Raw genomic sequence first — 27094 nt, forward strand, 5'->3', positions numbered from 1 at the left:
TCATTTTTGCTTTTTGTCTTAGTTTAAGTTTTAGTAGCCTTATTATCCTATTTCTTAGTTTAAGTTTATGCCTCATTTATCTATGCTTTGGGATATATTTATAACAAAATAATCTAACCTATTTGTAGTCTCATTGACCAAGCTGTAAATAATTGAACGGAACAAAGGATTATAATGTTGTTTAGTTAAATTTTAGCTCTTCAAGTATATGATATCTTTGGTTTGACATTGTACACGGTCGTTTGCATGAGAGATAAAGAAAATACGATAAAGGGTACGAAGAGTGTAAAAATCAATAGGAAATCATATTCAACAACTAATTAATGTAATAAACTATGAGCTGGGACCTAAATTTGAATATTTATTTTTCTATCAATATAAAACTACCAAAAAAACCTCTATGTTACACCTTATTTTGTCGTGCAAACTACAAAAACTTGTTGTTGATAATACATAGTAAGTGTCTGCCTATGTTAAGATTTGTAAAGACTCACCTCATTGTATCGAGTTCATAATAAAGTCTTGCTGTCATAAAGTCTTTGCCCTATATGAGCCCCAAAGACGAATCATATGTGTTATCTAATCATCTAATTGTTTCATTACATCATCAAATTGTTCTTGTGCTATCGAAAACAAAAAAGTCTCCCTCAAAACTTATCGCCCGGCTGTAGCGTGATATCATGATTGCGTGATTTAACCTGAGTATGGCAGTCAAAACTATTCACAATGTTTTACATTTTCCCGACCCGAATACTAATTTGTAATTACCCTCACAGCATTAAGCATTGGCCGAAACTGGACAGCGGATGAGACTGGAGGATAGAGGATTATTTAAAAAAAAACTCTTCCACAAAAAGCCGCCTAATAGAAACGGACCATTTATCTCGTTGTTTAAAGGTTGTTCCGCTTTTTTCGCCTTTTTTTCAATAACAGGCGTGTTTTTTTCTATCTAGTCTTCTCCTCCAGCTGCTAGATGGACTCATCCCTTGAAGACCATTTAATCCGATTTCCGGCACGGTGCCAACGTTGGTGGAGAAGCTAGTTAGAAGAAAAAAAACCCCAGCACGTACCCGTCACGGACGCCCCACATCATACGCGGGCGGAAGCTGCGGGTTGTGTTTATGGTGCCGTATATCATCATCATCATCAGCAGCAGCAGCACCCATCTTCAGATGGGCCTTTGCCCATTGGGTTTCGCGCAAGCTGAATGGTGTGCGGCCCTAAAGGTTATTCGGTTTCATTCTCTCTCTCTACCAGGGAACTCCTCTCCCTACCAACTCCACTGCTCCACTGCTGCCGCTGAACCGCAGAGGGAATCACGGGTTCCACGACGGATCGATTCGGCCGAAACAGAAGCATCAGCGGGAGGTTGAACATGCTGTATAAACGCAAGCTGGGCTGTGAGTGAGTGGTGCGAGAGCGAGAGTGAATCTCGTGAAGTACACCGTATTAAACAATGCGATTAAATGAGCTAATCGATGATAGAAACGGTTTAAAACATAGCGCTTTACTGTCTTTTCCGTGTGTGTAAATGAGGTTATTTTTTGCTCGGAGTCGCCTAACCAAAGTCGGCCATCATCGCCGTTGTTCTTATAGGGTTCTCACTACTGCTCACGAGGAAAACTGTGCATAAAGCAATCCCCAAGGTTGTCCGATACTGTCGACGACGAGAAGGGTTTTCACGAACGACCCATTGCTACATCCCATATTGGCAAGACGATTTGAAAAAAAAAACCGTACTTGTGCACGCCGTGTCTGCTCTAATTCTTTCAATTGACAATCGTTGAGCCAACCACGACACTGGTCGTCCGCCCGCTCGATACGGCTGCGGTCGCAGCGGCCCAAGCCCCGCTCCGATGGTGACGATAATCCAATCGCTTTTAATTTTCATTTTCCTATCCGTTGGAAAAACACTGCCGGAGCATGCTTTCGGGTGATAGAAAAATGTGGAAAGCGTCTCCGCGGTTTCCTCCTTTTTTTCTATTCCGATGCCGATTCCTATTCTTGGAACAGCTTGAAACGTAAGGTCTCCATGGGCCAGTGTAGAGTGTTGGGTTTGGTGCAAGGGAAGGGAAAATCGGGAGGGTAGGTGTGTGTGCGCGCGGGTGAAACGCGGGAGCAGCAGCAGCAGAACGTGTACGTGAGCAACCCAACGTGAGTCTCGCGTGCTGCCTCACAATACTCGTGCAGTGGTGTGCATTTTTTGTTGGTGTGGCTTTTTTCCCCCCTGTAGCATTATTGTCGGCCAAGTTGAATGATTCCAATTTTAGGCAGCGTAGGAAAGAGAGGCAGCGCAGAGTGATGGAAGGAGTTGCGGGTGCGAGAGCAAACGATAGGGCGTTGAGCGAGACAGCTGCAGTTTGCAATCGAGCCGAACGAACAGGACCGCAAACAGAATGTCAACAATTTAGAGAGCGATAGAAGGAGAACGAGTGAGAGAGAGAGAGAGAGAGAGAGAGTGATGCAAACGGAGAGCGTAAGCGCAGCGAGAGCGAGCAAAAAGGGCTCGGCATTCTGGTAAATAAACAACACACTTTTCTACCTGTTTCCCACTGCACGCATACAAGGGTGTGCGCCCCTGTTCTCTTTCTCTCTCTTTCTGACTGCTTCTCTCTCTCCTTCTCGCTTTCGCTGGGCTGGACCGGTTTTCGTGTAGTCCGTGCCGCGGGAGAAGCCGTGCTGCGAGCGGGCGTTCTCTTTCGAAATCTCATCAGTTTGCTCAGAGCCACTGTTGGGGAAGGGTCCACGCGTGTCCTTGCTCCGGTGCTCGTGTTTTTCGACAGCAAGCACACACCTCAGCAGAAGCAGCAGCAGCAGCAGCAGTATTTTGGCTTGCCATAAGCGACAGCAGCAGCAGCGGATAAAAACGCATTCTCGGTAGGAGGAATTTAATTCACCCGCGTTAAAATCGGATTAGAATCGTTTGTGTGTATGTGTGTGTGTGCGTGCTAGATTGTTAACAGAGCGCGGGTCTGGCCACCGCTTATTCGGAACTGCTTTTAAAGCTAACAGACCGTCGCCGCCGCCGCCAAAGCGGGCAGCATCAGTGGAAGAAAACACACAAAAAAACAAGCTGTGTGTGTATGCACACACGGGTTCCAAGGTGAAAACGACACACACATGCACACATAGTGCCCTTCGGTCCGCGGGGTAGTTTCAGTGTCGTTTGCTCACGCTTGGCCACGCTGGGCGATATCATCGAGCGTCGTCGGCGGTCGGCGGCAGTCGAAAGGGCTGGCCCAGACTGTGCCGATAACAATTGTGTGTAAAATTAGATAGAAATTTCGGTGCTGTGGGATGTACCGTTCCCGGCGGTGTGCGCTTGTGTGTGAAATAATTCTCACGTGTTCCTCCTGCGTGCCAACTGCCGTGGGGTCGAGAGGCGTCGGTTCTTGTTTCTCTATTTTCCGTGCAAGTGAAAAATGATTTCCTTCGACCCAACAGAAGAACAGACCGTGGAACCATGATCGATTGTGTTCGGGAGGAGGTGTGTGAACGATGTAGTGTGGTGTTCCTTTTCGAATTCTTTCCTGCATTCGGGATTTGTGTCACAACGTCATCCTTCAACCTCATCATCCATTCCGGGCTGGTTTGGTGATGTTTCGCCCGCAGCAGTAAAAGCAGTTAAATCGTGCAACCAAGTGTGCTTTGCCCCGTGTGTGTGTGTGTGTGTGTGTCTTTTTAACTGTCAAAAGTACTCTCGGCTTAACACACAGAATCTAACCCCAAAGAACGACAAGAGAAAGAAGGTGAAAACCAACTAGAAGAAGGAGCGAAAGAGAAAAGAAGGGTATGAGAGAGTGAGACAGCGCCGAGCAGCGTGTGTGTGTGTGTGTGTTTGTTAACGAGCGGGAGAGTTTTCCTTCTTTCGCTCCCTTTTTCTCTTTGCGCTGTGTGCACCGCTCTTCTATTGAACTCGTGCATCTGTGTGTGCGAGTGTGTATGTGTGCATTGGCCGTCTGTGTGCAGACGAGCATTAGTGTGCGTGCGTGCGTGAATGCGTATTCCCCTCTCTCTCTCTACTGCACGCTTTATCGCGCTCAACACTCACACAAACACAGCACGCTTGCTCACGAGCCCACTAGAGTGAAGCTTTCTTCCGCTTCTTTGCCGAGAAGGGAAAGACAACAAGAAAACACTGCCAATAGACGAGAGTGAGACAGCTCACATACGACCGTAAAGGGTGGCTGCCGTGTTTGGCTGTGTGAGAGCAGCGTACGTCCAATGTGCACATGGGTGTGTGTGTGTTTGTGTGTGCGAGATAAAACTGCCGCCCTTATGAATGAGTTTTTGTTTGTGGAGAATGAGCAGAGCCAGCGGGTGGGTGGATGAAAGTGAATAGAAGCAAGGTGGGGGAGGCTACTGCACGAGGAAAAAACGTGAGCTTGTGTGTGTGTGTGTGTGTGTGTGTGTATGGGGGAAGGTTCTTTCAATTAGTGTGAAGCTATTTGAGGCGCGTGAGAATTGAGATGAGAAATCTTTTCCCTTTTCTCTCCAAAGCGAACACTCCCTTTTTTAGTACACCTTCCACCCTGGCCACCCGCGTGAGATGGTGTGTGAGAAGCTTTTTTTCTCTTCCAAACCATATTTTCGGCTACGCTGCCAATGGTTATTTCTGTCCATGTGTGTAATTCCACCGAAAAACGTGCTTATCGCTCCCGGCGGGGTCACAAATTCTTCGAAGTCGCTCGTTTTTTTTTCTCTCCACCGTGTGGAATGCGCACTCCACATGCTCTGTTGTACGGTGTCTACTTCTTCACCTCCCATTCAGGCAAAAGGGAAAAAGTCCCTTCGTCCTAGATAGTGAACAATAATCGTCTCATCTTTAAAAGCGGAGAAAAAGAATGCCTTTTTGGTGGAACCCATTTTGCCATCCCTTTCCAATTCCCTCTAACGTTTTCATCCCCTGGTGAGAGGGGGTGTGCTGCTGCTTCACACAGAGGAAATTCAATACCACCACCACCACCCCACAAGACCCAAAAAAGCCCTGCCGCCATGGTTTGCGCTGGCCTCTGTGTGTGAGTGTGTGTGTTTCGGTCGTGTGCGCGCTTTTTGAGCGCACACGGGAAGAGAATTCTGTTAACAGTTCTCGGAAGCTCTTTCTCCCGTAAAACATCAACAAACGGGCCCTGCGCGCGTTTGTATGTGTGTATGCGTGCGTGCGTGTGTATGTGTGTGTATGTGAGTGTGTATTCTGAGGGCAATCATCTCGTCGAATCAACCGTTCTGCTGTGCTCTCTGCGCGCTGCCTTTCCTTTTTTTCGCCCCCAAAACCGTTGTCCGCCGTTGTTCAGCTCCGAAAGTTTTGTTGTGCTGCTGTGTGCGCGTGTGTGTTCGTTCATGTGTGTATGTGTGTGTGTAGCTTTGCGCAGATTTCTAGTGCGCGCCCGCTGTTCGTGTTGGTTGGTTGTTTCTTGACGGAAGGGAAAAGCGTGATTCTGAATGTGTGCGCGTAAAACGGACCGCGTTATTCTGACTGACGCTCGCGGGGTCTCTCTTTCCTGCGCGTGAAAAAAATAACATTTTATGCACCTGGTTGAGTGTGTGTGTGCGTGTTTGACTTTTAAGAACGATTGCGTGGATACATACCGGATTTAAAAAAGCGAGTGCAGTGGTGCATCGACTACAAACTGGATTGAGAAACACTCTCATCATGCTATGAGTGATAGAACGCTGAAACAAAACGCACATTTTATCATAATGTTCTGTTTCTAATCGTACGCTTTACGTCCGTGTGTGTACGTGTGTATTTGGGTTATAATTTAGCAGCAGGAAAATGCGACATCGTTATAAGCGTATAAGAAAGACCAGAAAGCCCCGACGAATGAATCGGCGGATGGATTGCATGAGCGAAAGGGAAATATGTACAGCTCCTTCACCGCCGGTGCCTACTGTGCGCTCGGCTCCTCCTAACATCATTATGCTTTTCATGGTTCGTTCATCAACGTTGCCGTGTGCGCGCCGCCATCTACCCAAATTGTATGTTTTATGCTGTGCAGCAGGAAAGAGAGTAGCAGATGATTCTCTCCCTTGATTATATAAGCTTTAATGTGTGTGTATGTGTGTGTGTGTGTGTGTGTGAGTGTGTTTGTATCGGGTAAACGGATGATAGAAACGTGTGTTGAGCACAGAATTGGATGTGTAAAATGTGTTTTAATGCTACCACCAAAAGTTTATGCAATATTTAGCGTGTAATCTATATTTCTAAACGAAACATTCACACAACACTATCAATTGACTACGTGCGAACGGGTACGCACACATTTTATCTTTCGCGTTCTTTACGCGCACCGGCAACATTAACCGCTCGTATCTGGGTTTCTTTTTGTAACACCTTGGTTTTTCTCCCTTCCTTTGCTGTGTGTATTTGGATACGAGTGAGAGAGAGAGCTGCTTTGGGTGAAGGAAATGGCTGCACTGGAACGGCCAGTGGATGAAACTCCCGAAGGCAGACAGGAAAACTTCCTCCAGGATGAAGATGGTGCTTAAAGAGAGAAGGAGAGAGAAAGAAAGAGCATGAACATTTCCGAGAAAATGTGTGACATCGTGCTCTTACGTCTATTATCCTTCCAGTGGGAGGGGTCGGTCGGTACGGAGGGTTCGGTTAGCACAAGGGTAGAATCCGGTTGTGTGTGTGTGTGCGTTTGTGTGGCTGTGCGCTGGATGAACGTGCCTCCTCACGGGGGGGATGGACTTTTTTGTGCTTTTTCTCCCTCCAAGAGGAACGATCTCACTTACCCTGGCTGTACTGGCTTTTAATTTTTCGTTGTTTTTTGTTTGAGGAAAATTTAAATCACTTCTTAGCTTTTGTAAAGAAGTTAAAGGACTTCCCAACAGTATGTTTTTTTACATCCATTTTGTGCGCCAGCATAGATGGGAAGTTTTGCGAAAACTAACACACAAACACACAAGCGAGCACACACACACACTGCGCTCTCTGCTGGCGTTGTATGTCCTGTGGGAATGTTTCGTACTCAGCGCAGCTTCTCTGACACACGTACGCACACATACAGAAACATCCTGGATGGAGTTTTTTTTTTAATGCTTTGTACTGTTTCCTCTTCCTTGCTCGGTGAAGTTTATTTCTCTCAACGACTTCCAAAAGTGCGACTGTGGATCAGTTCTGTCCATCCACATTTATTTAGCTTTTTGTTTCTTTTTTAAGGTAAAACTTACGCTTAAAGAGGAATGTGGTGGAGTTGATTACTTTACTTTTTTCCCTCGTTCCGGCTGTTGGCAATTTGTGCTACTGTTTACATATACACAGAAAACCACAATGATAAAGTTTGCATTTTTATATAAGAAAAACTTAATGGTAACTCGCTGAGCAAAAATACTCAAAAGTTTCCTCTTGAAACAGGCTTATTATGTTTATCTGTTATTATGTTGTGTGTATGTTTCAGAGTATTTACAGTTAGCTGAATAAAATTGTTTTTTTTTTATGTGGTATTTATTTTTAATTTTCTCGAGGAAGATTTTGGTTTTATGCATTGGTTTTCTTATGACATTGACAAATTATTTAAACATTGCTGTAAAATATGGTTATACAGACCGGTTTTGAAGTGTTGACTAGCACAACAAATGAATTGGCGAAGAAAGAACATGTCATTGAAGGGAAGAACACGAGGAAAAATAAGTTCATCACTTGAATTGTGAATGTTGGGAATTCATTAAAAAAAACTAAGCTATTCACAATTATTCACCAAGCGCGTTTTAAACCATATTAAATGAACCTATTTTGTACCTATTAAATGTACCTATTAACCTATGTATTTTGGCTTTCCACGGGGAATTTGTATGAATTATTCTTTCAATTTTATTGTAATGGTTAAGTTTTGTGTTGGAAATTTGAATTTTCAAATTGTATATGATTGTTATACATTTGTATCGCTCTATGATATGTTCCATAGAGTAATTGCTGATGGAAATTCTCATGCAATGTTGTATTTATTGTTTTAAATTACATATTATACAATTATACTAATTATTTTTTATCTCTTTTCTTCACAGCACTTAAAGCACTTCCATTCTTCATTTTCGATGTTAAAAAAGGATACTTGAAGCGATACAATTATCTGGTTGTCAAACAGAAAAGCAAACAAACAAACAAAAAACCTTTTAACAACAAGATACGAAGTGAAGGCGGAAGCCGCGCGTGTGTTCTAAGTTGCGAAAGTTTGCAATTTGCGTTTTGTTGAAAAGCAGGGAGAAGCGCAGTTTGTGTTCAGTGAGAGTGAGTGAGTAAAGCAAAAGAATCCCGGAAAATAGGCATCAAATAGTGGTCGGAAGTGAGGGAAGCAAAATTGTTCGATTGCATCGCAAAAAGAAAAGTGAGAGTGAGTGGGTGGGGCAATTGCGAAGGTGTGCGGAGCGTGATTGAAAGTAAGCAGCAAGCGAGCGAGAAAAGTGAGAAGCGCTGGGAGGAAGTGAGTTTTTGGAAAAGGTTTTCGCAAAAAGTGTATGAAGTGGGAAACGAAAGGAAGGAGCCTGCTGGAGAAGGCAAAGAAAAACCGAGAGGGAAAAAGCAGCACAAGCAGAAGAGAAGAGGGCGGGTGGTAAATCAGCATTTCCTCGGTATTTTGGCTTAATATTTAGCGTAAGTTGTGGTGTCGCCCGCGCAGAAGAGAAGCAATAGTTGTTGTTCTTCGTCTTCGCTTTAGGTCGGGATTTGCATTTTTCTTTTCTTGGATGTAAATGTGTGTTTCATGTGCGCTTGTGTGTGCGTGTGTGTGCGTGCAGAAAGGAAGATGACAATGTCATTCAAGTTTTAATCAGCAAAGAAAAGTAACGGCAAACGGAAGGAAAACAAGTTGGCACATTCCACCGACTGAACGGGAAGGTCTTTTCGCTTTATCGATTTCGGGATAAGTATCGCAGAACGAGGTGGCAAAAAAAGTGCATGAGAAAGTGAGGCTGGTGAAGGCTGCACTGGTTGAGAGGGTAGTGTGGAAAGCTTCCCCCTATCTCTCTCTCCCAGCCTGCAGCTAGGGAAAAAGGGCGACTCCGCCCGTTCGTGTTGCGGGGGTGGTAAGAGCGCCAACAACAACCCTCCAGAGCGCGCTGCTCCATCAGGCCTCCATCGGCCGAAAAGTTCCCGAAACAAGGAGGAGAAAATTAATCTAAATTCTCGCAGCGAAGTAAAAGTTTCGTCCCAAAAGCGCTCCGACTCCGACAACGGGCAACGACGACAGCCAACGGTCAAAGGCATGGATTACGAGGCGCTGCTTTTGCTGTTGCTAGCCTAAGAAGGAAGCGGAATAACATCTTCCCTTGCGAACAAGAGAGACGGAGGACGTTTAAGTTGCGAACGATAGCGCAGGCGGCAGCGTGCAAGAGAAAGCGGTTCGATTCTATAGCTCCAAGGTGTTAAAAGGTATGTACAGAGTTGTATTATTTTAAAACGGAACGGAAAGAATGCGTTTGAGACATATTGGATCGTTGTGGCAAATGCTGGATAAATAAAATGGATAAATCATAGCAAATGCTGGGTCGAGCGAGCGAGAGAAGAGTATGTTATGTACTGTTTACGTTTATACGTTCGGTGTGATTGAACTATTTTGGAGAAATATGCGTTCAAGTAAATTGTCTCTAACATCCTAACTGATACATTATAATGCTGATGTATGTGTTTTTACATTGCATTTGTGTGGAGGGAAGAATTTTAAAATATTGCAGTGTGAGTCTGTGTGTAAATGAGTTTAAGTAATTAGAATTCATTTTCAAAATTATGTTTTATAGTTTTTGAATTGAAAGTCACGTATTAAATAAAAATAAAATGCAGAATGCTGCTTCATCACATACATATTATTTCATGATGATAAACGATCATGATCATCATTGAAACACAATTTACTTGATAGCTTTATCAGCACATTTTAATTTTACAATTTGTTCCTGTCTGCTCGACGTTTAAAAAATGACATCGATTGTCGATCAATTTTGTCAATGACCGGCATTGGTCAATTATGATTTTACATATTACAATTATTATGCGCCTCCTTTACATACCGTGTAATGTTTTCTATTACCATAATTCCAATTTTTAATACACCAGTAACAGCTTAATCTTTTGTCGGGCATTAATGCCGACTTAAGTGGGACCTTAGCGCTCCACTTATTTGTATGCCATGCCGCTCTCGGTGTTTGGTGTGACCGAGAAGTAATTGTTATAATTGTTATGGTTATGTTTATAGCCTACATAATGTTCGCAATTACGTTTGATGCGTTATGCAGAGAAATACAAAAGAAACTCGAACCACTACCAAACATCTGGACACGCATGGTGTTGATATTGCGGAAGTTTTGGTTTTGAACACAAAGCTATTCTTTTGCGGTAGATATCTTAATTGGACTTTTTTCTTGAATATCTACTTCGTCTTTTTTGTGTGTTCAATGTTATACGCTTGTGGCTGCATGCGTTAGAGCGAAACTCTAACAGGAAGCAGCTTAAACGTGAATTAATAGGTCGGCCGGCACCGAACACAGGCAGCCGATACGTGTCGAAATTGGAAACAACACGTAAAGGTTTTATCAGCCAGCTGACGGCCAAAGTGGATCGTCCAACGAAAAAACAGCACCACCAAAAAACACTTATTTCCAAAACAACAACCACAGAAACACAGGAGGACACTGGAGAAACATGAAATCATCTTTTGAGAACCGCAAAACACAGGACGACCACAGGACGAAAACAGCTGACTGTAGTTTTTGGTTGTGCATGCATGCAACTTCTCAAACACCGCCAAAAAAGAAAAAATAAGAAAGTATCCTTTTTCCGATGGCTTCGAGGCGGACAGGACAGGGAAGGACGATAAAAACGATCCTCTAGAAAACACTTGCGGCGGCCATGTGCGATAAAATGAAACGAATTAATGTGTCCGGGGCGTTTTTCCTCATTTACGGCGGGGATCTTTGGCCGGGTGGTGGTGTCTTGGGCCGCCGGAGCAACGGCATCTTCGTTGTACTATTTTTTTTTGTCGTTTTCGATACACCTTACGAGGTTAAAAAAATGCTGAAATATTGTGATAGCAGTAAGCATAATTTTATTTCCCTTCTCTCTCTGTTACCCTCTCTCTGTTACCCTCTCGCACACTCAACGAACGCCGCACCTGAGTTGTAACGCGATAACCGCCCGCGGCGGGGCTAGGTCTTGCACACAACGCACGCACCCGTCAGAGGGAATTCTTCGACAGCGAAAGGTGCTGACCGGTGGTTATTCGACAGCAGCAGGAGGCCTTCTCTCAGTTGTCTGCAGCTGTTGCCTTTACTGTCAGGTTTCGGAGGAGCAGTTTTGCCCGCTGTCTGCTCCCTGCCAAGAGGAACAAGTTGTTTCTTAATTAATGTAAATGGTTTTGATTGAAACGTTTTGTCAGTGTGGTGTTTTTTAAGCAAAATTTCCATTTTTCGGCACGATAGGCATCAACTTTTTGTTGCAAGAAAATGTTGCACTTTTGGTGTTTTAGTCTATGTGTTGTAGGGCAATTGTTTTGCTCCACATATTGTGATACACAGTTGCATATCGGAAAATTTCACCTGCATTCTTTTAGCAAATTTTCAAACAACGATTCATCACCAGAAGAAGACTCAATGTACGTAATTACCTACGTAGGTATATGGCTTCTAGAAAATGCGTTGGCAAACAATAGAAATGACGTTGATCGGGTCCTGTTGGAACAGCTGTGCCAGAGTGGGTCTAAAATACGCAAGTTGATTTGTTATTGTCTAGAGTGAACGTTTTAACAGATGGCACTTGAAGCAATATTCGAAAAATCTGGAAAAGTATCTAACAAAACAGGATTTTATGACGACAATTTGCTTGCAGTTCCGTTGCTGCTGAATAAATAATCGTACGGTTATGCTGATGCAGCTTGAAAAAACAAAGACAAATAAAGACAATTAATTTCGGTGCGGTGAGCTTTGCCACTCCAGCTAACGATGTTCATGTTTGTGCATAAATTATATTTTTGCATAAATCATAATGTGTTATCTGCTAGCTTTTTAGATGATGCTTGTCTAGTGTTTTGTTGCTTGACTATTTCCTCTTGCTGTATTATGCAGCAGCAACAAAGAAAGTCTTACGATTTTAATTTTCATGGCTACTTTTTTTTTTAATTTTTGAGTTGTTTAAAGTTTGAATCTTCTTGAATGAAGGTTTTTATATATCATAGCAGATATCCATTCATCTTAAATATAATATGTTAAGTATCTTCAATAAATGAACAAAAAGCGAAAATAGAACGAAATGGGAAAGATAATTTCAACTTTTTGAAAAAGAATCACCTGGACTGATTTTCTGCATTCACAATAAGCAAACAAATACTTGTAAATGATTGTTTTCTAATTTTGTTATACGATCAATTAATTAAAAACGTTTTTTTTTATTATTAACATGAACCACACCGTGCATTCTTGCAGTGGCAAACGATCGCAAATATTAGTGTGTGGTGCGACGCTAACCGACCTCAAAAAGCGACCAGCAACGGCACACACCACTACCACCACTTCAAATTCAGGGGGGGGGGGAACGACGATGTACACGAAGCCTGTAGGACCCAGGGCAACCAGTGGACCATTTCCCTACCCCTCCCGGGTGGCACATTATCGAAAATGGGTTTTATTTGCTCGATAAATGCCTGTTGTCGGGGTTGCCACATTTAAAAGTCGCCCCATTTGATATGTCTGTGTGTATGTGTATTTGTATGTGCGAAAGCTGGACGGAACACACAAACATACCTGCTGCCGCGTGCAGCATAAATAACACAGCGAAGAGGGCAGGGGGTGTCGGCGTTGTGGTGCAGTGTTTGCTATGCTTTATGCGCCATGGACGAACCATTTATTGTGTTGCACACCACCATCTTGCCATGGTGCAGCGTTCATATCATTATGGTGTATCTTCCGTCCCCGTGTGTATGTGTGTGTGTGTGTGCCCACACCCCGGGGCTAAAACCCCCAATTCGTTATTCTCATTACAAGCGGACAGGGATGACCAATCGCTAAAAGCGAGCTCTGCTCACATATAGCGCATATATATATTGCACCCCGTACGCACGCACGCATTGAGGGGGGTTTATGTTGGTTTATTACACTGCTCTTCGATCGGTCGATTTTGTCGCGCTCTTCCCCCTCCCAGTCGTGTTTGTGGTAGAAAAAATGGATGTTTAATGTTTTGTTGATTTTTTGGGAGGCTTTGGAGCGACCAATTTGCCGAACTTATTTCTCGCTGCGTAAGTTTTGGTTTGTGTCTGCGTGTGTCCACTCGGAACCATTACTTTTTGCGCGCCGGCATTCCACACCCTCCTCCCCCTGGGAAGGCGGGAGAACAGAGGGAAGCTGGAAGATATTTATGATCATTGTTTGTTGCTCTCGATGCGCTGCACTTTGTTTGAATGGCGGAAAAAGTGTTGGTTTTCGACAAACGAACGCCGAAATGCAGTTTTGTTATGTGAAAGTTGGTTCGTTTTTAAATATTTTTATTATCTCAACTGAGTTCCGACTACATTTCTGCCTTTGTAAACGCTTTCATGTAGAGTTCTTGAACGTTTAATTGACATTTCCACTGAATTACAGTATTTAATATAAAACAATATTATTTTATCTATAAGTTGGGCAGTAAATTATAGCGATAACGACTCATTTTCCATATAAATCAATAAACGGTATTATTACTTCGCCAAAAAAAGGACAAGGATATAAATCGTATCCTGCTTTGCTGCCTTTTTGGAAACAGATTTGTAAAAATATGTTCCTTTTTTAACTAGCACAAAAAAAGATCGCAAAAGCTGCACGCTCGATTATTTTATTGCCTACTGAAATGGTACAAAAAAAAGACAACGGGAAACACAACCTGCATTTAGAGTAATTTTTCAACGCAACCTAAACAATAGTGGGACCATTTTTTCTTCTTTCTTTATTCCATCTCAAAAGCTCAATCATTATCGTTGGCCGATGGATGGATGATGCACAAGAGGCGCGCATACTCGAGCCATGAATAAATCAAACCGTTCCGTTCGGCCAGTATGTGTCTGTGTGTTTTAAATACAATAAAACTTTATTGAAACGGCAGCTGAAATTCTTCTCCTCCTGTGTACATTCCGTTTGTTGTCGTCGATCCTTTCGGGTATACCGATCGGCCTCAAGCGCACAGGCACACGGACAGGCTCTCTTACTGCTCAAAGTTTGCTTTAATTTTTTGTTATCCTTTTTGTCGATCTTTCGAAATAGTTTCTAGCGAAGGATATAAAATTCCCTATTCTCGAGGGTATTTTGTTCCTACCTTGCCTCTTGCTGCTTCTAGCCAGCTCGCTGGGTTTTCCATTCCATTCGCCTCTGCTACCCGCGCGTCACCATCTACTGCTTCTGCGGGGTACAAGAAGGCTTTCCCTGATCGTCTCTCATGATCATCAATCCATGTATGTGTGTGTGTACCCTTCGGCAGAAAACCATCCCGAGGGGGGTACAAGGCATGGGGGAAAAGGGCCTGGTTGAAAAATAATACTCACTCTGGTTTCTTTTGCTGCCTCAGATACTCGAAGGTTCAAGGTTTTATTGGACCGGAGCTGCTTGGTTGGCTGCCGCCGGTGTATCGATTCCCGTGCGTGGACCTTTTTTTTATTTTATCTCAATTCCAGTTCCAGCTGCTCGATTCTTTTAATGGGAAGCAGTAGTTGGCAAAAAAGGAAGTCGTCGTCGTCTTTTACAAGAGCGATCGAGTGGTTGAAAGCCTGAAAAAATCATGTTCTGACGAAATGCAACTAGCATAATGCTACCAACGATAAATTGATCGACTGATTGAGTGAACTTAAAGCAAATCATCCACAACAGAGTGTTTCGCGAACAAGATGTTACATTTTTAGAACTCATTTATGGTACAATATTTGTCCGATATCTGTGTAGTTTTATCTGGAATTCAGTTCTAACTCAAGAATGTTGCTATATCAGCTGCTGGAATTGTGATATTATCTGAAAATGTTACCTTCTATGTGATCATTTAGTCATAAAATGCGTCAAGGGGCTACATCATTAGTTTATTATACGTTGCTATACATTTCCAACAAGCTCACCTGCTCGTTTTATCTGTTAGTTTTGATTTTCTCTCTTTTTTTTTTTCAAACTAGCCCTTTTATCATTTCGAAAAGGCATCTACTCTACCTTTCAAAACCCCCGAAAGCCTCGAAAGGCACGACAAACCCTAAATAGTAGTTACCACGCTGAGCTGGTCTGATTGATGTCCTGGCTCTCCTTTCCGCCAATCCGTATCCAAAGAGTAGCCATTTCACGATGGAAATAGAAAATCACTGAAGTTTAAAAGTGGGAAGCAGTGGTGCGCGGACTGTGTTAGCTAAAAAAACAGAGCTGGAGAAAATTGCTTCATAATTGAATTTATGACAGATCCCTACCCTCCCGCAAACCGTGTGGCCCATGGTTTTAGGCTCCGGTTCGAGATATGACCCAAGGGCGCGAGTGATGCCTTCTACTTCGATTTATCCACTGTTCCTTTGCATTTCTACGAAGTTTACGATTCCGCAAGCCGAAAGAGCCGACCAAGGGCTACGCCTGCCTACCTTTTCCGTCCGATGCCCTTAGAAGGCTAGAATATGTTTTTTTTCTTCGGCCAGTGGAACCCTCCAGAGATGGTTTAGCACACACATGTACACACACAAAAAATGCACGTTCAGATGAGCCACCTTTACGGCCGTGAAGTGCTACGGCAACTTTACTCTGATGCCTCCGCTTGGGTTTCGCTACAAACACCTTTCTGATGATGAACTTTGCCAAGTGCTTTATCCACCGGCGGCAAAAAGAGGCCTGATTTGCCACAGAGAGAAAGAGAGAAAGAGTGCGAGTGAGAGAGCTAGTAGTTCGTCGCGTGAGCTTGGGTAATCTTTTTCGCTAGAGAATGTTAAAAACCTTCTCCCCGGTCCCCGGAAAAGGGCCAACTTTTCTACCACTCCGAGCCGTGTAAGGGGTGGAGGCATAAAATGGTTCATTAACTTTACGACCCAGGCTCGTAAAACTACAACTTTGGATAGCAATTTTCGTTATGGAACTCTGGTGCCTAAGACGTCGATGGTGTGGTGCGCTTGTCGTTTGCAAGTGTTAGATATTCTCTCTGTTCTCTTGATAAGTTTGGTGTTTCTTTTCGTTATGCTGCCTTTTGAGAAAGTGCTCCCGTGTTGCAAGATTCCGTTAGTGAATAGTTTTATTTCGGTGGAGAGACAGAAATTTAGAAACGAATTGTTTTCCCACGCTTCAGAGAGTTTACGCTCATTTCGACCTACAACTACTAGAAGAGGAACTATTCGCTTGGTCGTTCCACCGGCGTGCGGCTCATCTTGAAGCCATGTTCTAATGAAATTCTATCACATCGTGAAATTTACACCTTCTACCTCTCCCAAAAAAGGGAAAAGTGAGCCGACGTTTACAACAACATCAACGTAGTAGTACTAACAACCAACCAACCTCCTACCGCCAATCTGCTATCATATTTCTAAACAACTCTGAACGCAGTGTACGCAGTGCCGCGCCCGGGCGTTAGGTTATGAATTTTAATACTCCTAATTAACTCGATCGCAAGCAGCGTGTGTCGTTCGGTATCAGGTCCGTCGTGTTGTGTTCATATATTAGTAATAAAATCTTCACTAACACGTACTTTTTAATTTAGCGCAAAAGGGAGCCGTTTTTCCAAGAGTGAGACAACATAAGGAAGGTATGTGTATCGCACATGCTCTCGAAAATGTTGATGAATACAACAGCGGGTGGCGGAAGCAGGCTTAAAACATTGTCCCGGGAACGACCTGCAAATGGGAAGACAGAATGGGAACACTTGTGCGCACTCCACCATTTTTGGGAGTTTGTTCAATTAATGTCTCCATCTTTTTGGCGCCCGCGTGATCAATTTAATAGAGAAGCTAAAACATTTACCTTTTAATTTAATGTACAACATCGATGCACAACTCTGCATGCAAACCGTGTTTTAGTGAAAACGTCTCGTGCGCGCGCTGGTCGACCGGTGCAACAGCCCAACAGCTGGTGCAGAAGGGCAAGTCTTGTTTTCTCTCTCAACAGCAGCTGCCTGTCCAAGAGCAACAATCGTGCCTCGGGAATGGTAAATTAACACACAACGATTATGTTTTATGGTTATTTTTATTAACATCATCATGTTTGATAGTGTCACCTATATTTTCACATTTTGCTTCCTCTTTACCTTATCATGCGCGTGTGTTGTGTGTGTGCTACTTTTTCGATTATGTTTTGTTCTTGCTCTGCCCCACCACGGTACCTCGCTTCTCAATAAGTGCACTACGCGGTGATAATGGATTGTACTTAACGACCCTTCGTGGCGGTGCACGATCGACTAAAGTTGGCCGTTTAATCTGAAATCGATTTTCAGAGCATTCCACCAACGGCAGCCAACGGTGTTTGGTGCACCTTGTGCGCTTTATCTTTTTTGCTGCCCATTTCGCTGACAGCATGCAGCACGCGCTTTTTGACGTTTTCGTTTGACAGATAGGTACAGGAGGGCGTCTTTTTTCTCGGTTTGCACCGGACGCCTTCAGCTATCGTGTGTGTGTGGCCATGCATTTCAATATTGTGAATGATTGAAAACCGGGCCCGCAAGCGACGAACCCTTCGGTGTGTGATGGATCATCCTGCATGATGAGGATGATGATGATGATACCAGCCGGCCACCTGACAGTGTGGCATAGCAAGGTGTGCGGCTGTGTGATATGATGATCCCTGACAGCCATCGACGCCGGAGTTTGGTGCCTGGCCTCGCAGGCATTTTTGGATGTGTATCACCATTTGGTTTACATTCTGGGACGCTTCAGCAAGACGCTTCTTGTTTTATTGTGTGCATATTAATTCCCTTCAGACCGCCACCACCACGGGCGATTAAATTTTATTGCTATGCTGCGTTTCTTTTTTTTACCGGGTGATGTGATACCCAATACGCGAATGTGTTTTGTTTGCTCGGTGGGGGGATGTGCTGTGGATGCTCACGCTCACGCGCTTTTTTTGGCGCGTGAACATATGCTTCCCGTCTTTAAATGCACCATAAACAGCGGTGGCACGCGACATTGTCATTTATTGTGTGGTCTGCCGCCGCGCTCTGCTCTGTCTGCCTCATAATTCGACAACTTATGAAGGAATTATTACGTGTGGACACCACATGGCCGGTTTGTTTTGGAGGGGGCCGCCGCTTCGGTCGCGTCTGGTTTCTCGAGCTCCAAACCCCATGCTAGGGCCACCTCTGTGTACGACCGTGTGTGTGTGCATGACAGAAAGAGCGAGAAAAATGGATGAATAGAGCAAGAAGGCAGCCTGTGTGCGGATTGCTCGAGCAGATGTGTTGATAATTGTGCTGACATGTGATTTACAACCGGCACTTTTGCTGAAGTGAAACCTGCGCTGGGCGACCCCAAGCGAACATGTGCGCTTTGGTCTCGATGGGAAGGGCATTGCAATAATAAAAAAAAACAAGATCCAACTGTATGTGTGTGTGTGTGTCTTTGTGGCAAAACCAGCCCAAAGGGAAAGACGAAACGGAATCATTATTAATGAGAGCGCGCGCGCGCCCCGCACTTGGTGATATCGTTTCGCCTCGTCCAATTGAATCGACCCAAAGGAAGACACATCCGTCCCGTCGACCGAGACCCTATCGACAGCTGGTCCGGAAGCCTTTAGAATAATAAGCGCAAGATGTTTACAGCTGAAAGCGTTATCACGTTGTGTTATGCTATTTTTCCGAACAGGTTTTTAATGCCAGTTCGATTCGTTTTTAATTAATTCAGCTGATGCAGTTTCGTGTGGTGTTAATTTGAAAAAAAAAATTGTCTTCTATAATCGGAAGTGTTATTGCAACATGCAAAAATTGATGATGGTTTTATTAGTACTATTATGATAGCGAAAGATTAAAATAATCTTTCTTACTAAGAATTCTTGAGGATCAAATTAATGTCAGTTTTTTTCTCTTCTTTTGTCTACAGTACAAAGAATAATCTTTTCAATATTTAACTTTCAGCCATTAAATTAATGTGTTCCACCGTTTACATGCAATTCTTTATCAACCAGTCGGTTTCAATTGAATATTCAATTTTGTATCGTCGAACATTGGAAATACGATTTTTTACGCACCATGATGTCGTCACGCAAATGTCATACCCCCGTAGCACCGGCCATTGAACCGCGGAGTGCATTTCCATTGCATTTCCCAATATCCTGTTTGTTTTTTTTCTTATGCTTTTTGCTGATAAAATGCCACAAACGCCACCGGCACTACGGCAGCTCGCTGTGGGAATGCTTATACCGTATCGACCGTAGCTTCTCAGTTCAGCCCTTTCGTGTGTCATTGAAAAACAAAAACAAAATGAAGAAAAAAAGTCAATTTCCACGGACGGTTGCACTTTTTCAATGCGCGGTGACCCGGATGCAATCGGCGGCGCGCTGTGTGTGTACCACCGCGCGTCGTCGAAGTATTGGCGTTTGATGTTTGTGGCGTAGTTTTCCATTTTTTTGTGTGGCGTAATTTGTCCTCTCCCCGAGTGATACGATTGCACATTTGATTAATATTGTGTAATGTAATTTGTCCCTTTACCGCGTATTATCCGCGAACGAAGAGGAGAGGAGCACATTTTATTAACTTTTTGTCCGCAATTTCATAATTGTGCTATTGGTTTGATTGGTTTTAGTTTCCTCGTTTCGTCACTTCTAAAGAGCAAAAATTTGCATAAAAATGAAGCCATGAATGTTGGATTTAATTTAAATGAAATTATTTCACTGTTGATAAATTAATCCTACCATTTTTTTTGGCTTAATATTATACTCTTGCACGAATAAATTACCGCCGCCACAAGCCCGGGCACAAGAGTGTATTAGAGATTTTCTTAATGATTTCGCTAGCACGTAGCGCAGCACGCAGAGCAATCTCCCTTTCCGTTGCATTCCGTTCGATAATTCCCTTTCAATTAATTACACTAACGTCAATCAAGCCGAGTGAATCGACGGTACGCCCGCCCAAGCGATGGGATTTCCTTCTTCTTCTGTGCGTTTGGAGTTCTTTTTTTTTTTGCACATGTTCCCTTAGGACTACAGCGAACGGCGGATCGGAGGAAACCAACCACCACTGTGGGCGGCCGCGCGTAGCCATACAAAAGCTCACCGGAAACAGCTGGTGTAATGGTGGTGTGTGTGTGTGCGGGGAGGGAGATGGATAGGATGGGGTGCCCATCAAACGCACTGCCACAGCTTAATTAAATGCCCTAATGGTGAACTGTACCGGGGGTGCGCGCCGGCCCTCCGGTTGTTGCGGCGTTTCTTTGCTTTGCTTTACGCCCAGCGATTCGCCCAATGTGGGAAGGAAAGAGCGCACACAATAAAAGGCGTGTTTGCTGTAGTTGTGTGCTTTGCCGTCCTTGCTGTATGTGTGTATGTGTGTGTTTGGGGGGGAAAAAGTAGAAAAGTTATTAGTTGTGCTGGGGACACATTACCATCTGAATGGATTGTCCCTTTTGGTTGACTTTTCGTTTGCAGTAAACACACACACGCACCGAGCACTAAACAGAGGCGTTTTATTGTTCTTCTAGCTCAAATGTGTCTAAGAGAATAGGAGAACACAGTAAAGTAGTAAACAAACAAATGGCACATCAACTTCGATATACAAGTAATAAAATGGTGTTAGTTGTGATGATGACACAAGGTACCTTAGAATGTGTGACTGTTTGCATGTAGTAACTCTATTTGAAATGAATCCTGTGATATAGTCCTAAAGACCATATTGCTTTAGGTCGATGTATTTAAAGGGCGGTTCCGTGGCACAGTCGTCAACTCGAACGGCCTAATACCATGCTCGTCATGGGTTCAAGTCTATAATTGATCGTCCCCCGTAGCCAAGGATGGGTACTATCCGGATGCGTGGTATCTGAATATCAGTGTTGGCATATAAGGCATGTCCGGTTTTAGAACATTGGCAAAGAAACGCTTAAAAAACAATAAAAATCATTCAAAGCAATAGAAATCAACTTCTTCTTGTTTTTTTATATAATGCTTTTAATGTTCCACTCATTAAATGTGAATGTATTTAAATGAAACGTTGCTTCAAACTATAACGTAAAATTTGATACTAAAATTTAAACAAAAGAATTACAATTGAAACCAGGTAAATTAAAGAAAAGTTAATATAGCCATGATGGGGCAGATTAAAAAAAATACTATGCTTTAACCGTCATTACCATTGCTTAATAGTTCAACATTTTCTTGCGATGCGATGCAATGTGACACTGTGAAGCTTATTTCAATTTGTCAATACTGTAATATCAGTTCAACAAAACATTTTTACATTGGCAATGTCTGACGTTTACGCTCTTGCAAACGATTCGTGTTGTGCAAAAAGGATCCCATTCCAACGAGCGTTGGAAATTAATCCTTTGGGAGTTGCCTTGATTTATGTTCTACATAAAAGGTATCGAAAAAAGGGTTCACTCACTCACAAAAGTTTATAAACGCCGATGTTGGCGCCACTGGGAAGTATTTTTTTTTTTGTTTTAATGTCTAAATCTCCCGATCTTCTTCTCGCCACAAGGACGGCTCATCGATATTTTCTCCATTGGGAACTGAATGAGAAGATAACTACAGGAAAAAGTCTACAAAAGTTGCTGGCGTATTGTTTTTTCTTCCTGAACATCATCTCCCAGTCGGTTCCCAGCAGTGCCAAAACCACCGTTCCGTAAATCCCATTCGTCTCGGTACCAAGAAGACTTATCCATCTTCTGGTTAGTGCTTTTTTGTTGTTGTAATTGTTGTTTGGGCCTCTATGTGTGCATGTGTCTGTGTGTGCTTTTAATTCTCGTCAGTTCACCGATCAAACGGAGAAGAGTAGAGGGTCCGCTTTCGTTCCGCTGCCGGGGAAGCCCTTTCTATGCAGCCCAATAGGAAAAGGGCGCCATTTTATACGGCTCGGGAAACATTCTGGACCACCCGCGGCTTCACAATCACACATACACGCACACGTACGGATGTTGTGTGAAGTTTGGTGGAAAAATCGGCCAGCAATGAAAGAGAAGAAGGAGAAATTCACTCAGCAGGAGATCAACCAATACGCTCCCAAGGGGGATGGGAGGAGGAAAGGCCCTCTGTGTAAAGGCCGGTCGTAATATCCTTTTTCATGCAAACTGCCCTCTAACCTCCTACTTTCCTTGTGCCCACACACACAGGCGCTACAACAGCAAACGGTGACATGGCGTCAATCAAATGCCGTCCGTGTGTCGGCGGTTGTTACTCTTCGCCCATTATTTGACCGTCGTTGGCCGTCACCCATAGTTAAAAGCAAAAGACGGCGGTCGTAGCGGGCACGTGCATTGATATTGCAAAAGAGAAGAAGACTGCTAGCTGTGTCCTATGTGGACGGGAGGCGGAGGGGTTCCCTCGGATTTGGTCCCGAGACGGGAAGAACGCGTCTACGATGATAAACTGCAATAAAACTACAACAAACCGGTAGCGAAGGGAAGCGAAAAATAATATATTCTAATCAGATGTGTTATTGTGTGTGTGTATAAGCTGAGCGTTCCTAAAGTGCATACAGTGTTATGCTTGTTGGGCTTTAGTTGGTTGTGGATGCAGCAGATGCGCTTGTTTCCCTTTCCTACCGTCGATGGAGGAAAAGATGAGGGAAATAGAGTGTGCGAGGAGTGCAGGGAGAAGTGATTAAAGGGGCGAGAAGGGGTTTAATTATATGCAAAACTGAAAATGCAAATCCTCCTCGCTACCCTTGTTCTCCCTCTCCTACCTTTCCCTCACTGGAGCTCAGCCCAAAGCGAATGGATGAGTTTTAATGGCTAAAAGAGCAGTGGCGCGGATTAAGAGGAGATGAGTTAAGCGAATTAATTCGAATCAAATTAGTAGCATTTTGTTTGCATCAGCAAACATTGCATGAAGTTCATAGTGAACAAATTCTTTTCTTACGAGTGCTTCGAGCGGGATTTTCCATTTCTATCTTATCCAAAAGTAATGCTGCGTAACTGGGTACTCCCATGTAGTTGCGCTCGTTTGCAATCGTTGCTTGAATTTGTTTTCTTGTGATTCTTATCGCTGAACAAAGCTTCCTAAACAGTATGTTATTATTTTAATCTCACTCACTGTGCCACTGTAGTAAGAGTCTTGTTTCGATCGACGTTTCTAACTGCAATCATCGTCCTAGAATCTAAGGGATAAGGGATAAATAACTTTTGTAATGTTAACATAATGATGCTTTTTAGTTTAATTTGATTTGTTTCGTGTTTGCTTTATATTTGCTTTCAACGCTAATTTTTTTTGCATTCTTCGTGCTCTGTCGCGTTTGTTTGCATTTTTAAAAGAATATTTGTTCCCAACTGTACTATAGCGATTCAAATAGCAATTTGTTTTTTATCTTAAAAGCATGCAAAAACAGGCTTGTCAAACGTGTGTGATTTATTTAGATTAATGACTATGAAATGGCACCGGAATAGATCTATGTTTCATTTGACACAAAGCGAAACAGTCGTGTGAACATTTTATTAAATCGGTTTTCGTTATGGTGTGATCCTTTTTCAATTCCAGTTGTCGATTCTGCGTGATTGACGATCAATCAATTACTGAGCCTCTGGTGCGTTCGCACAATTAGCACAACTTGAAGAGATTTTGTCCAAACCATGAGGCCAATGCTCGACAATATGTTGTGTTTGTTTGCTGTACCCTGTCTACTTCTATTCTCGTGTCAATCATGCTCTTTCCAACTACGCCAACGTTTCACAACAGAATGCCTTTGTGTAGCAGATTAATTTTGCTTTCCTTTGCTGAAATCACTCTACCAACAGAACAAGAGCACACAGCAAGAAAGCTATTCGAAATTAGCACTCATTTTGTTGTATTTTTTTGTCTTCCATCCACACCCTTTTCGTTTGCCAACCACCACCATGCTGCCAGTTAAAATAACGAAGACGAATCTGTCGTTTTCCGTCACATTTTCTATGTTTTTTTCTGGTGATGGTGGTGGTTGGTGGTAGTGGTTGACGGCGACAATTTGTGAAGCCATGAAACCGTGAAGTAACTAACCAAAAAAAAATAAAGCAGGAAAACACCGTCTCGCGAATTAGATACGCTCTTCCCTCCCGGACCACAACAAAACGCCAATAGAAAAACCGCCTGTGTCTCCCCCGTCTCGCACTTAAACTCTCGATTTCGCATTCAGCGTTTGGATGCTTCTCCTTCCATTTCCCAGAGACACCATCACCCACCCCGCATATATGTGTGTTACTATTTTTGACTGTTTGTTTTGATTACCTCGTTCGTAGACCTTCCTGTTCCTCCGTGTGTTTGAAGACAAAAAAAACGATGTTGCCAAAAATGCCGGTACTGCTTTTTTGTGTGCTTTAGCTTTTGGCTCGTGCGCTTTGCCGTAAATAACGGTCGGATTAGCTGTGGATTTAGTCGGTAGAGCAAAATAGGAAGGAAGTGGATAGATCTAGGCGGGAGAGCGGTGCTAGAGGTGCTGTGTAGTTCATTGTGAGATTTTGCTGATTTTTTTTTCTCGTTTAGCGCTGTCTTTACCACGGGAAACATGACATAAAGTAGTAACGGCAAAAGAAAGCAAAAAAAATAAATAAAACCATGTCATGGTCGTGGGAATAAATTGCACACATTAAAATGGCACACTGGGGAGCTGTTCGCAGTGGTGAGGCTGTATCTTGGGGCTCTAGGAGGTGGGACTTGAAAGGGTTTTATTTTTGCGAATTAGTTGTAGACAAAACGGTAAATAAATATCTGCGATTTTTCACCCTATCGACCAATCGACCGTCCTCTACCCTACCTGTGGTTCGGCGTGGTGCGCGTGACGACCGGGATCGTGTGAAGCGAAGCGAGAAATAAGCACAGATCATCATCCTCATCGATGTAAAGGTTTGTTCTTCGTGTTTTGATGATCACAATCTTAATGTTCCGTTGTCGATGGGTGATCTATCTCTTCTTGTTTTCATTGTGTTGCCGATTCTCGATTTGTTGCATAATCGAGAGGGTTTTTGTATGTGGTTGTTCTTTTGAATTAGTTCCAAATCACTGATTATTTGTTTCATGTTTACAACACGCGATTTATTAAATATGCCATTATCAATCGGAAGTTTTATGATTACACCTATTTATTTTATGTGACATTTGACATTTGGCAACTGAAATTATTAAATCAACATTTCAGCTTGAAAAAATACAAACACATTATTATTTCATTGTGCAGCATGAAAAGAAAGCATGAACACTTTTGTGCCAATAACAAGCAAAAGTATTCTGTCAAGTAAAGTATAAATCAGTTCTAAAACGATGTTTAATATTTAAATAAAAGTATTTTAAGAATTTTAAGATAGCTGTTTATTAGTACAGAATTATAAAAATCAAATACAGGGGAACGTATCTGTCAATTAAGTACAAAAAATACAATCCAGTGAATACATACATCCACTTACATTAACAAAATTTTGGTCTTTCAACTTATATCATCAAAGGCACCAATAGCTTGAAACTTTCACAACGTTAGCTTAACATTGTTTCAATATCCTTTTTTTTTTGTTTTTTTTTTTGTCTTGTACATGTATATATTGTGTTTTGTGCTCTAGTTCTGTTCTATTCTTCTAATTCTATTCTATTTGATGCATCGTTTTATAATCATGAAATACATTTAACATACAATCTACGACGCTCTAAATGAATTCAAATTATATTGTTTAATTATTTAAAATTCTGTGCAACATTTATCAATTGTGTTACACCAACGAAGGACTTTTCCTTTAGCAACGCTCAAACTGTACAAATGTAACCTCATTGCCTATTCCAAGTGCTGGCGCTAACTTACCGACTAATCAATCTGCATCCTATGCAGCGGCACGGTTCATGAATCATTCATCGAAAAAGACTCGTGTTTGTTTTTTGCATAATCTGCTCGACAGAGAAGACACGCAACAGTGAATTGCTGGAAGCGTTCATGGCGAAAACTAGAAAACAACACCCTTCTCATCCGCACAAAAATGGCTTCTTGCATCCAATTCCGCCCGGATCTAGGGTGTGGTCTGTTAGAAATAAATCTGGTCACCTTGCCACTGTTGTTCCTGGTTTGGTTTCGAGCAGAGCAAAGTGTGTGCTGCTGGATGGTGCGGATGGGACGAGTGTCGTTCCCTTTTTACTAATGCACCATCGTGTGCCCTCTTAACAGTCAGTTGGATTCCCTTTCCCTTCCATTGTCGTGCAGTTTTCGCTCACTGTTTACAGACAAACTTCATCAATTTTCCATTTTTAAGTACACCAATCGCTTCCACCCTAACTTCCGATGGGGAGAACACCGGTATATAGGACCAAATGGCTAAATAATATAGCGCACATAACCATCATGGTGTGTCCCCTCATGGAAAAGTGATGCACCCGCCGCCCGCAGGGATGCATTTGCATTGTGCATGCGGAAGGAGTAGAAGCCACCGGCGTGAGATGGGGGAAGAAGGATTTAAAATTCTTATTTTAAAAGCGCATAATTTGCAATTCCTCCCTCCGGTGTTGCATGATGCTGTGCAGGAGGTAAAAGCAGGAAATTATGATGAACGCAAGGGCACGTGCCGGATGTTGCATATGGCTGGCAATGGCGACGGCATCGTCAGAGGTGGTAGTGGCGGGCACAAACCCTAATCAGAAGTGCAAATTTTCCGCAAGAATTTTCCCCTTCCCCGGTGCTGGTCACAACTTTTTGTGCCAATTTTCGCAATACGCAATCCCCGGGGATAATAGGGGGAAGCGTTTTATGCATGGGTTTTCGATTTGCTGCATGCAAATGGGTTGTCGACCGGCAGGCTAAACAAATGCTACTGGGTGGTGTTTTCTCGTGTATAGGGAGAGAGTTTGTGTGTTCAAGCTATGGAAAAAGGAAGTTCTGTGAATTAGATGAGTATGGGGAATGGTGGTGGTGCAGCAAAGTGGTGTGTCGTACAGTAATGATGCGTTGTCTCTTCATCCCCTAGGTGCACCCATGCGATCGGTTTGGTCTGTGAGGCTAAAATTGGCGATGCATACAGAATCCAGCCAATCTATTCAGTAAACTAATCTGCTCTCT

At 43.1% G+C, this 27094-nt stretch overlaps 1 protein-coding gene across 3 annotated transcripts in view; it reads left to right on the plus strand.

Moving 5' to 3' along the window:
- Positions 1 to 2695: 2695 nt before the first annotated feature.
- The window catches only part of LOC133392869 (zinc finger protein jing homolog), an 87729-nt gene continuing 63330 nt past the window's right edge, over positions 2696 to 27094 (plus strand). For 2 of the 3 annotated variants that reach the window (XM_061655198.1, XM_061655199.1), the window contains exons 1-2: positions 2696 to 2877; positions 8011 to 9373. The gene's annotated coding sequence lies outside the window, so the exon portion shown is untranslated. Of the gene's footprint in view, positions 2878 to 3169; positions 3262 to 8010; positions 9374 to 27094 lie in introns of those variants that run through there. The other variant, XM_061655200.1, reaches the window with a different exon arrangement.

The sequence above is a fragment of the Anopheles gambiae genome, chromosome 3 (genome assembly GCF_943734735.2).
Source record: "Anopheles gambiae chromosome 3, idAnoGambNW_F1_1, whole genome shotgun sequence".
Taxonomy (NCBI): domain Eukaryota; kingdom Metazoa; phylum Arthropoda; class Insecta; order Diptera; family Culicidae; genus Anopheles; species Anopheles gambiae.